Source organism: Lissotriton helveticus, chromosome 2_2, assembly GCF_964261635.1.
Source record: "Lissotriton helveticus chromosome 2_2, aLisHel1.1, whole genome shotgun sequence".
NCBI classification, from domain to species: Eukaryota; Metazoa; Chordata; class Amphibia; order Caudata; family Salamandridae; genus Lissotriton; species Lissotriton helveticus.
In genome coordinates, this window is record NC_136060.1 from 488,046,827 (window position 1) to 488,053,032 (window position 6,206).

Genomic DNA, 6,206 nt, shown 5'->3' on the forward strand with positions numbered 1-6,206 from the left:
GATAGACTTAGAAAGGCCACTGATCATGTGGCGCCAGCACGAAGGATGAACCTAGTTGATAGAGGACCTGGGGCCCCTTGGTACAATGAATATCTAAGGGAGAAGAAGAGGGCATTACGTAAAGTGGAGAGAGTTTGGCGCAGAGCCTATAATATAAATGCCCGGAGTTCTTATATACAGGAACTAGCGAGCTATAAAAAGGCGATTACATCTAGGAAGGCTGAATTTTATGAGGAGAGGATTGTTACAGCTAAGGATCCTCAAAAAGAAATCTTTAGAGTCCTAATGGAACTCAGGAAAACTAAGGAGCAGAGTCCGGAGTTCACACAAGAGGACTGTCAAAAATTCCAAAATTTCTTTTCCAGTAAGATCACAGACCTCATATCGGAAATTGCTCTCACCCCCACGTTTGACTGCCCCTTACAGCCTACTCCAGCCAAGAAACCAGTGGATATCCCACTAACCACTCTACCCTTGATCACGAAGGATAGGCTGACACTGCTCCTGGGGCGGGTTAAGTCGGGCTCCCAGGCTGACCCATGTCCACCAGAAGTGTTCTAACTGGCAATGCCGGGTATAGAAGAAGAGGTTTTGACTCTCCTTAACGCATCTCTACAACTAGGACAAGTTCCGTTGGCCTTTAAGGAGGCCCGGTTGATCCCACTGCTAAAAAAAACAGGGGCTGATGTGAAATGCTTGAAAAACTTCAGGCCAATTTCCCAAATACCATTCCTGGCCAAAGTAGTAGAGCAACATGTACTTTCTGATCTTGCTGACCATCTGGAGAGGAATGCCTTGTTGGAACCGAATCAGGCTGGGTTTCGTGCTAATTATAGCACGGAGCTAGTGATGCTGTCCATTCTGGATGAGCTGAGGAATAGGGCAGATAGAAAAATTCCAGGTGCCCTGGTGCTGTTAGACCTCTCCGCGGCATTTGATACCGTTTGTCATAAACAACTTTTGTCGCGGTTGAGGGAATTCGGCATTGAGGGCACAGCACATGCCTGGTTCGCTTCCTTTTTGCAAGGGAGGACGCAGAGAGTACAGCTCGGAGACTTGTTCTCCACTACAACATCGATTACTTGTGGAGTGCCGCAGGGGTCCGCCCTTTCACCCCTTTTATTTAACATCTATTTACAGCCTCTAATCTCAATGCTTAATCAGATGGATTGCCAGGTTTACAATTACGCTGACGACACCCAAATTGTCATCCAAATGGAGGACGAGCCAGGGGCGTTTGCGAGATTACAAAATATTCTTAAGCACACAGCCAATTGGATGTCCATGAATTCGTTAAAAATCAATCCTGACAAGACCGAGGTGTTGCCAATCACTATTGCGGGCAACCCTTGGAATGATGGCTTCTGGCCAAGAGAATTAGGGACACCCCCAGAACCAGCGGCGGTAGTAAAAAGCCTGGGTATCCACGTGGATGGCAAGCTATCCATGCAGAAACAAGTCACGGCGGTGGTGGGAACCTGTGTTGGCCTTCTCCGACAACTAAGAAAAATCTCTTCATTATTGTCCTTCTCAACTTTGAGGCGTGCGGTCTCTGCTATGATCTTAGCGAGGCTGGATTATGGCAATTCGCTATATATAGGCCTGCCTCAAAAACTTCTGGACAAGTTGCTAGTTGTCATGAATGGCGCTGCAAGGCTCATCTTTAAGAAACCGAGGAATACGCATGCATCCCCCCTCATGCGTGAGCTGCACTGGTTGCCAGTGAGGCAGAGGGTATTGTTTAAAGGGCTCTGCATTGCACACAAATCCTTATATGGAAAGGCGCCAGGGTATCTGAAAGCCCGACTGACTTCCTATAGGCCTGGTAGGATGTTAAGATCGTCGGAAGCTACTCTCCTCACCCAACCACGCTTTAGGCTGGCCACAGTTGGTGGCCGCGCTATTTCTATCACCCTTCCAGCAGCCTGGAACAAGCTACCAGTGGAATTACGGAAAGAAACCAACCCGCTGTGCTTTAAGAAGAAGTTAAAAACCGTGCTCTTCCAACAAGCCTGGATGGGGCTGTAAACTCTCGAATGGCCCTCTGAATGTCTGCTGTGCGTACCTGATAAAGCGCTTAGAGACCCCTGGGTTATAACGCGCTATATAAATCAAAATAAAAATTAAAAAAATGCGTGGGGGTACGGCTGGAACAGAATTAGGCCGTTCCATGAGTTTAAGTCCTTCCTTCCAAAGGAATTCTATAATAGGAATGGTATTTTTCAGAGGTTGATCCTTAAAATCATAAAGAAAACAGTCCTCTTGCCTGACGACCATAGGCAAATGGAAACGCTTTGCTGCCCCCATCATCAAAAGGTGACAACCTCCAATGTCCACTGGAGGAGATGCCAGAGGTGATGCAGAAGGAGGGGACGGAGTCTGAGCCTGGTAATTGTCCCAATCTGCAAGGACAGCATCATCATCCTGGTCTGTATCGTTATGATTGTCATCATCATCATTACCAGGGTACTGAGGAACTGGTGACCGGGTCGTTGTAACCTGAAGGGACGCCTGTATTGAAGGAGGCGGTGGAGAGGCCTGCCAAGGAGGGAAACGACGATTGTAACCCTCCAGCATATGTTTAAGATTTGTGATCAAAGTCATTGGCAATTGAGCCATAGGAACATCATGGTCATCATCGCGTGTGTCATCTGGAACTGAGATGTGTGACTCCCGCTCATCATCATCATCATAGTCTTGGCATTTGATATGTAGCTCTGACGGGCTACTTGCAGCACGAAAGGTGTCATCTGCATATGAGTCATTTGAAGAGTCCTCCCCTCCAGAGGCAAATAGTTGAGCAGGTGGACCTGACCAATGTTGTATAGGGCTCAAAACCATTGGAGCTGGACGTTTAACAGTAGTAGCTGTCACCACTGTGAAGGTGGTTGCAGTGGCCAGAGAAAATTGCGCTCGTCGTCCTCGAGGGCGCCGTCGATGATGTCCCTGGCGCCGACGAAGATGTGGTTGCCGTCAACGAAGCAGAGTTTTTCGTCGACGATGACACTGGCCGCGAGGAAGATGTTGGTTTCGTCGATGAAGCTTTCAGCGTCGACGGAGCCATCGTCGACGAAGCTGCCGTCCACGAGGCACTTGACGTCGACGAGACCACAGTCGACGGAAGAGGTAGTGCCGAGACGTGACGCGTCGATGAAGTCTTCGTCAACGAATGACGCTTAGGAAGGGTCGTCGACGAGAGGGATTTCTTTGCCGTCTATGAAATCTTTACAATGGACGAGATAGGTCGTACCTCCTGGACCATCGTTGACGATGTAGACGTCGTCGTCGACAGGGTGCTGGTCGTCGTCGAAGTAGGTATAACGTTGACTGATCTTGTCGCCGTCGACGGGCTCGTCCACCAGCTGGCACTTGCTTTAGAGGACGAGGGCACAGTGTGGATCTGCGACGCATGGGAACCAGGTCCCGCAGGCGTAGATGCCGGCAGATCCCGTGGGGAGACTGACTTTGGAGCGTCCACAAGCTTCTTCTTTTTTTTGAAAAGGAGAAGGAATCTCGGTCTCAGACCCACGCTTCAGAGAGGTCTTAGAATGGCGAGCAGACACACTCTCTAAATCAGACACAGGGTTGTCGGAGGTCTTCAACCTCTGTAACCACAGGAGACGGGCCTCTCTATCTTTTAGGGTCTTTGAAGAAAAAGTTCTGCAAATTTTACAACTCCTCACCTCATGATCCGGGTACAAGCAGTAGATGCATTTTTTATGAGGGTCCTCAGAGAAAAGACGAAGTTTTCCACAGGCAGAACAGGGCCTGAATAAAGACTTTTTAGTTGAAGACATGTTCTTGAAGTTCTGAAGGTTTGAAGATGAAGAAAATTGAGCAGAGCTCAGGGAGACTCCCTTCACACGACGTGCGGTAGAAAATCTGAGGGCTTGAGCTTCTGAGGAGAAGGTTCTAGAGTGTGCTACAGCCTGATTGGCTGGAATGTGGACTACTATAATGACATTGATATGTTACTAAAGTGAACTCTCCCTCTATGCTTTTGATGGGCCAATGTTGTTCTATGGTACTTTAAGGTGTTATTTTTTTTTATGTATATCTTTTTTGATATATATATATATATGTATATATATATAGATAGATAGATAGATATAGATATATATTATGTATATATGTTTCTTACTACTATTTTATGTACCGTGGGACTCCCACTTCAACGACGGGGAATTATTCAAGCCTGTGAATCTATGAAAGACACCCTAATACTGGAGAATCCAGGTTTTTGACTGAAGGAGCCGGGAGGAACAACTGACCTAACTGTCACTCCTGAGGCATGATGGAAAGCTGGGGGTCATGGCTGCCTTAAAGGCACGGTGCCAGTTTTGTATGAAAATGCTTTCATTTTCTATGCTATTGGTTTACAATGCAGCCTGTAGGCTAACAATGTCTGCTTTACGTGTAGTTTCTCATGATGTTTACTCATTTAAAACAGAGTTCAAGTGCTACTTGCACTCCTGTGTTTTTATACATATATTATGTGTTTGCAAAAGCAGTTTATGGGTTATTACATTGTTTAGCCTCCTAGACGGGGGCCGCATTGCTATGAGGAAATTTATATATATATATATATCTTCCCCAAAGTTGTCCTTGCAACAGAGACACACACCTCCAGCCAGTGATTTGACACAAACCATTTATTTCACAGGTACAGGATTTTCTTTCCGATTATGTAGTCCTTCTGTGAAATAAATGGTTTGTGTCAAATCACTGGCTGGAGGAGTGCGTCTCTGTTGCAAGGACAACTTTGGGGAAGATATATATATATATATATAGAGAAAGAGAGAGAGAGAAAGAGAAAAAGAGAGAGAAAGAGAAAAAGAGAGAAAGAGAGAGAAAGAGAAAAAGAGAGAGAGAAAGAGAAAAAGAGAGAGAGGGAGAAAGAGAAAAAGAGAGACGAGAGAGAGAAAGAGAAAAAGAGAAAAGAGAGGGAGAGAAAAGAGAGAGAGAGGGAGAGAGGGAGAGAGAGAGAGAGAGAGAGAGAGAGAGAGAGAGAGAGAGAGAGAGCTGTATATATATGTTTTTCATTTTTATTATTTCCGGGGAATTTTCAGTGCTTATGACTATTGATGAGGATCCCCTGAGAGAGAAGCTGGCATTACCTTTCCTCTAAGAAATATATCTGCAGGTCCGACAGCTGATTTCAGAGGTACCACCACCACCGGGGAAGGGAAGAAGGGAGGGCTAGGGGGGGTTTGTTTACTGTTATAGTTTGGGGGGACGCCCCTATTGTTTGACTCAATAAAACAGATATGATGTGTAGCATGGAGGGTGGGGGGGGGCTGGAGGGGATGGGACTTCCCAACATGAGAAACTTGACTCATATTAGCGGCAGGTTTATGTACGGGGTCCTGCGCACTCTCCTGTGCAATATGTGTCATTTGAATGACATGCTGAATAATAAAGACCTCTGAGAAAAAAAAGATATATACACAATACAGTTCTTTCAACAACAAAAAAAAACACCAGACACAAAAACGTTACCGCAAGGCAAACAGATAACTTTTACTTATACCATTTGTATTTATACTTATATAAATGTATAAATCCTTAACAGGAAATGCAAGCCTTCAAAGTGGTCTCCCTGCAGTATCAGGGTTTAAAGTTAGACTCCTCTTTGTTCCCAATGCTCTGAAAACTATGAACAAATAATTACCATTTGGCACTTACTTTATATAATGCAATATATAACATACATGTTTCTTAAAACACAGAAACCTGTGTCTTTTAACAAAGAGGTTGCTCTCTGTTATATATAGGGCAAATGAAAAAACTCAACGGCACTCTAAAACAAAGCAAATCTGCTTCAACAACAGCCTCTGCTTGATATTCCTCATTTCCATAATCTGTTCTTACTCCTTCACTGGAATTTCTTTCCAATTATTCTGTACTAGGCTTGCTCAAGTTCTTGTGAGGAATGTATATACAAAAGGGGTCTGTAAAAGCACCAGAAATGGCCTTTGAATCAATTATATAGTAGAAATAATAATTTTATAACAGGTCAAAATTTTCAAAAAAGGTATGCATCAAATTGTATGCCTAATCCTGAATTGTTAGAATCTTGAGATGGATTTTACTACACTGAATTACTTCAACAAGTGAAAACGTTACAATTTTTAGTTGGACGACACTGTGCCAAACCATCCTCTAGGCACCAGAATAGTGCCTCTTCCCACTAATGAACACTTTAA